Raw genomic sequence first — 6993 nt, 5'->3', positions numbered from 1 at the left:
TTGTATCCAGGCCTAATTATGGATACAATCAATAGCAGCTGCAATCATCAGGGAAGGAGAGGACAGAATCCTGCCAAGAGAAATCCAAAAGGTAATTTGGGATAATGCAACTGAATTTGAAAGGAAATTCCAGTCTTGGTGGCACTGAGTTAATTTTACCTTTGACTCTACTAGCAACACAGCCACAGCTTTTGTACTAACTGTATCTAAAGCCTTGGTGTATAATATATATCTGATTGTTGCATTAGGATTAAATCACCACGGAGCTGTACTTTATCCCATAGAACATAGGGTATGGGCTATGAAAAATGGGAAAAAAATGGCAAATTATTGATGTTATTGATGTCAAGGCCTGTGCTGTGCGAGACCAGCAGGGATTTATTTGTGATAATAATAATTATTATTATAATAATTATAATTATACCATAAAAGTGCAGGATATTTGGATATGGAACAAAATGTTTGTCACTTTAAGATACGCCCCAATGAGACCCTAGAAACCATTGTGATTTACAAGGGTATGGGGTGTGTTTGTTTGAGGACTCTCTGTGATTCTGTACAAGTTGATGACCTAATAATGGGCATGAGTAACCATTCAAATATTTGCATCTGTAATTTTGTTAGTCTCACAGGATGTGATTTTAATTATACTGCTCCTGTCATTACCTATCAATTGATATGATCTAGTAATGAATTGATTCAAGATTTGCAGCCCACCCCTATTGGAATGAATCTTGCTCTGGTAAGGGAGCTTCTGCATCATAAGAATTTAAAGAAGTTGATAAAGCAAGTCCAGGAAAGTGGCTGAAAGACTTTAATTACTATCCAACATAACACAGAAAGAATACACCAAATAATGGAATGAATGAAGTTAGATTAAGAGCACTATTGGTGAGATGTGTTCATGGGCTCTTCCCTGTCTGTTACCAAGATCTTAAACACACTGACCCACCCGATATTGATACTACTGATAGTCATGGCAATATTAACGGTAGTAAATCTTATCTTTTGGTATAAACTGAAGAAGCTTGCTGAACAAATATGGGCCTTAAAATTAGTAGTGAAATATAATGAACCACTTTTAACAGCAAAAGAATTTGCTTAGGGGAAAGAAAAAGGGGGGAATTGATACAGGGAATTAACTGTCTGCTAAATATTTCTTGATTTAGGAGACTAACTGTCTGCTAGAGAATGCCTAACAATCCTGTTTGCCTTGAAACTCACTTAAGCTTATCAGGGATTGGTATTTGTCAAGAAACTGGTATTCGCCAAGGACTAATATGTCTAGCAAAGGACGGAATGTTAGTTCCACCACAGATTCGGTCAGAAGTCGGGAAACTGCTGAAATCCCCGAGTGAAAGGAGAGCATGGGTGAATGACTAAAGTTGATCTAGAGGAAGATAAGACCCCTGAAGAAGTAAACGACCACCAGAGACAGATCTGAAATGCTGACACAAGTGGGTTTTTTTCATAACCCCACTCACTTATGCATATGTATGTCTGTATTGTGCAATCCTATGAATATGTATACCTGTACCATATAAATTTTTGGTAAAATGTGCTGTCAGTGTGCGTGCTTTTGGAGGAGCGATACCCCACGCCCCTGGCACCGAATAAACATGCCTGCTTTATAACTCTTTCCAAGTTGTGGAGTTTGATCCGCGATGTGTCACTACACCATGTCTCACTACTAGTGCCAGCCCAGGGGATGAGAGGAAGACCAGGAACACAATCCCACCATCTCTGACCACTCACTGAGACACAGAACAAGTAGGGTTACATATAACTCACCGGAATAACTAATCATGCCATCCATCAGTCTTCTGATGCGACTGTCTACAGGCAATCGCACCTCTGGCTGATGGACCTCACAGGTACCTGGAACTTGGTGGGCTAATATTGGTCCTGAAAGCAGCACTCCACATCCAGCATTTCTGAATTCACAGCTGCAAAGGTACTATATTCCTCTCATAGAGCCCTTGACCTGAAATTCGGGGAGTGGCACAGCACATATATTTGCTTTGTTCATTAAATCCTTCCTAGGGAGTTGCTATTTGACATAGAGAAGGAGAAGACACTAAATGTACCTCTAGGCCTGGTCTAAGAAAGTCATTCTTATATTAAGACAACACATAAAACATGCACCAAGGATCGTAAAGAGGAAAAGGTCAAAGAATTTATTTGCATTCCAGAAGCTAATGAACATTTTCTTGTGAATGTGATCTATTGATGACTAGGGAACAGCTACCAAGGAAGGAGGAAAGATAAATCAGTGTGTGTATAAAAGAGATCAGAAGAGGAGCCAAGTACAATGACGTCTTTCTAGGTAGATACATTACAGTTAAAGATCAACACCAAAGATCAACAACTCCCTCCAGGAAATAATTTAAATAGTAGCAACCCAAACATGGGACTGTCTATACAAGGCGTTTAACAATATTCAGAATTACCTCAGTTTTCTTTAAACATTCAAGGAAGTTTACTTATATTTTTATAATTTTGGCCATTGTTTACAAGACTATCAAGTAACCATTTAATTTACCATCCTTAGATTAATTGTTATGTACATTATTAACATTTGCATACATAAGCATTTACAGTGAAATGCCATGGTGATGATTAAGGGGTTAGAGCAACTGACATACCAGGAGAGGATGAGAGAGCTTGACTGTTCAGCCTGGAGAAGAGAAATCTCAGGGGAACATATGAATGTGTAGCAATACTAGAAGGGAGGGTGTAAAGAAGACAGAGCCAGGCTCTTTTCAGTGGTCCCCAGGGCTGTGGGGAGCTGGAGACCGGCACTGCTGCGGCATCACTGGGGCAAAGACTGATGGCCCTGGGGGGCTGAAATGGGGCCATTGGCAGGGTAGGTGGAGGCTGTTATTAACTCAAAAATTTCATCTGGGAAGGAAAGTTGGTGAAAGCCTCCTCCATGCCTTTTACTGCTCTTCAAAAGCACTGCATAGTGCTGGCCATCAGTGAAATGGCACCAATTAGGAAATGTCTATTGTTGTAGTTAGCACAGAGAACATAGCTTTTCATGAGTAAAAAATACAAAATAACAGAGCAGGGTTTCTATGGTAGCATACTTGCACTTAGACAATTAGCCTATTAAGCTGGTCAATTTTCTTTCAAGGCCTCATTTAACTTCTGTAATATATTATGACTCATAAGCTCCGGTTTCAGATAGGTAAGTTTCAGTGAGCTATTATTTCAGTATTGCCAATTATTTAAGCTTCATGCTGCAATATACTTGATAAATAACAAAGTTCATATTAAATACCATATTTATAGTATAGGAAGTATTGGCTTGCATTCAACAAAAAGGGACCTAACATTTTTCCTGTGTAAGAAATGTAACCCAATGCCAGCAGACTGTCAGGATTTATCTATACCAGGCAATGATAAATTATTCTGAAAACTCTGGATGGCACCAGTCAAGCCTCTTTAGCACCAACACACAGTTTAGCCACATCAACACAAAGTTAAATCCAAGTTAATAAGCCAGGCAGATGCATTAATTTACTCATGAACACAGGGTAACATAGCCACATTCCCACGAAGAATGACGCTGCCCTGTGCGGACGCCGTAGCTCAGCTCAGTGCTAGTTTACGTGCATCTGAAGCATGTTAAGTGTAAAAATATTTGGATGTAAGTTGATGTTTTGGGGAACTGAATAGATGTGTTCAGGAATTTTTTGAATAATTTTTTTTTCTTGTGGAAAAAAAAAAAAAATCTTTACCAAAGCAGCTTACCTTTACAGCTGTGGATATGAAATTTCTAGGAAAGGCTTCTCAGGTCCAAGAAGGAGTTTCAGGCCACACTGAAGATGTGTTTACACTGTTTATGAATTCTTAGACTACACTTCTTGCCTTCCCTTTCACACTGGGAAAGCACAGGACAGCAGATTAGCCCTGGGTGTAGGGCCCATGTAGTTTGAGGAAGAGATGAGAGGCCAGGCACATACCAGCTGAGCATCTGGATGGGAGGCTGCTCCCACCACACTTGTAGCTGTTACTGCTACTGGTTCACGAAGCCTGGGCCCAAGGCCAGAAAACCTTCCTCAGCATGAAGGAAGCATGAAACCATTTTCTGAAGGTCGCCTCAGAGACAGTCTGCCCTCTGAGCCGTGACAGGAGACAGCCACAGCCCTCAGCCATGCAGCTCAAGGCTGAGCGCTCTGCCCTGCATCTGCCTGTCCTCTACCCTCAGCTCCGTGCTGTTTGGGAACACCTCTGCTCCTCCTCTTTGGTATTAACTTCTGTGTAGATTAAAAAAGGGATTCAATCTTCCCTCTTCAAATAACTTGGTTTTGACACTGTCCCCAGTCTCTCTAAAGTCTGGATAGTCAAATGTCAAATGGAAATAGCTTAACTAGGAGAACATACAGGAGCCCATGCCCAGGACTTGAGCCCCGGTAGGAGCGAGGGAAGGACTGTTCTTTGTCACGAGTTTCAGTACTGCTTCAGTTCAAGAACTTCTTCTGAAATTCAGAAATCATAGTGCAAAAAAGACATTTTCCATCTAGTCTAGAGTGGAATATAGCTGTGATATAAAGGTTCTTTCACAAATAAGACATATTTCCTAAAAATACTACCAGCATTCACCTCCGTCAGCCCTTCACGCCTTTCCTGGGGAGCTGAAATAGGACAATTGTTGGTCAGTGTAATGAGTCTTATGGGACCATTCCAGCTGCTGCAACTCCAGCACTGTGCTTCAGATCATTTATTCTGAAAGTTATTTTTTCCAGGATCATTTATTTTGGAAACTATTTTAGCCCTTACAGGCTGAGAAACACTGTGAAAAAAAAAAATTTAGAGCTTCTCCACACCAGGAAATAATTTAGAGCTTCTCCAGGATTTGCACAGCTAAAGATCTGGCCCGCTTTCTACACAACTGCTGAGACAGTGCAAAACGAACCTAGGCTATCAAAAAAGAGAGCTGTGAGTGTGCTGTAAAAGGGACGTCAGTTATAGAAGCCAAAGAACAAAATAAGAGGCTGACAACTGATAGAAAATTATACAAATGTATATGATGTCAATAACAAAAAAATCATTTGTCAATCACACAAAAACACACACACATTTCTCCTTTAAAACTCTTCCTGCTTTTTATAAATAGTAAATGGAAGAGACAGATCTTCAAAGCATGGAAACTCTCCTAAATACTCCATCACTTGTCCTTCTTTTTCCCCTACTAAATTTAAAAAAAAAAAAAAAAAAAAAAAAAAAGAAGAAGAAGAAGAAAATAAAGGAAAAAAGAACTAAGGTAAAAAGGAGTGCAAGAACACAGTTCAACAGTCAAAATTTTAAAAGGTTTATTTCCCAACGACGTTCTTTTTATTTTAGCCAGACTTTTATTTGTCTTCTAGTGTCTCTACCTTGGGAGTTTCATGCAGTGTTTTTAAATAACCCTGCTATGCAGCTTAATGAAAATAATCAGTCTATCCTTTATGAAGCAACTTTTTTTTGTGAAACAACCCTGTTACACAAATTCAGGAGTACTCAGTCTCCACCCCTTATGATCCTCTCTGAAGATGCAGATAGCACAGAAACTCTTCAGAAAGTACTTTCATTTGGTCTCATTTTAAACTGAAAGACTACAAGTTATGTACAGTTACGAACGCTCTCTTGAAAATAGATAGTTCTGTAAAACACATTTGCCAGAGAAAAAAAGCTTTATCCTTACCAGATAGTTCAGCTATTTCCTTCTTTCTTTCCCTTTTTAGTTTAAAAAAGCAAATTTTTAGAGAGTCAGGGCAATATGTTCTGTCTAGCTATCCATCTTACTCCCGCAGGTTACACTGAATGACTTAAGTGCAATTGAAATCCAAATTTGGCTTGCTGAATTCATTTGACAGATGGACGAGAAAAATGTCATTTGTAAAAGTAACTTGGATATAGCCATAAAACCTTTTTCCATTACTCACGCCACTTTCTGTACTTTTCCTAATACGTAGGTACAACAAACAGTTCATGTCTGAACATGGTTACCCGTTTAGCAATCTGGCATATAAGCAGTTCTGTCAAGACAAAATGCAGATTTTAAATCTTTGGCTCTGACAGACCTTTTAGTGCTGCTGGAATGCTTCCTGTCCTCAAGGCTACCTAACAAGCCTCTTAACTTATGGATAACTTCACAGAGTAACACTGATATTCTTGAATAATTCACCACTGACTGCTCAGAGTACTCAGTGAAATAATGCAGCCATTCCTTTAAAAAACATACAAGAAATGCAGAGGTACAGAAGGAGTGGAATATTCTTTTATTTCACTTTATTTTCCTTTCTTTTTCTTTTCTCTTCCTTTTCTTTTCTTTTTCTTTTTCGTTTTCTTTTCTTATTTTCTCTTTTATTTTCTCTTTTCTTTTTTCTTTTCTCTCATCTTCTCTTTCTCTTTTGGGTGTTTTTTTTTTATGATTGGGGTATGCTTCTGCTATCCTATGAAAATGTTTCAGCACATAATGCAAAGTAACATTGTCTATATAGAGAGACACAGAAGAATGAATATACAGGGAATTTGTTTGCGATTATTAAGCTCTGTAGGGAACCGTCATGTTAACTCCTTTTACTGCTTTCCATTTCTCAAAGCAAGACAAAGTTGCTCTTGGTGCTGCTCAGTGCAAGCCACTACCCACTAGATGGGGCCCTAAGGCAAGAAGTTTCCAGCTCACATGAGACGCCGCGTTTCCAGAGGAGAACTATAGTAAGGGCAAAAAGGGGTCTGAAACATTAGCACTACAAATGAGTTTAAGAGCTTAAGCTGAATTTAGAACTTAGTTCATAAGGGGACTTGAATTCTACTAGCACCTACAGCAGAAGGAAAGCACACACCTTCTACCTCCCAAATTCTTGGCTACCTAATCCTTAAAACTCAAAATCCTTAACAAAAAAAAAAAAAAAGTCCCTGTACTCTACCGTCTACCAATAAAATTCAGAAGATTTTCACGTATCTATTTCTGACTACACAGAACTACGGCTTCACCTACCCACA

Source organism: Chlamydotis macqueenii, chromosome 3 (genome assembly GCF_036417535.1).
Source record: "Chlamydotis macqueenii isolate bChlMac1 chromosome 3, bChlMac1.mat, whole genome shotgun sequence".
Lineage (NCBI taxonomy): Eukaryota > Metazoa > Chordata > Aves > Otidiformes > Otididae > Chlamydotis > Chlamydotis macqueenii.
Note: the sequence above shows the minus strand (reverse complement) of the source record.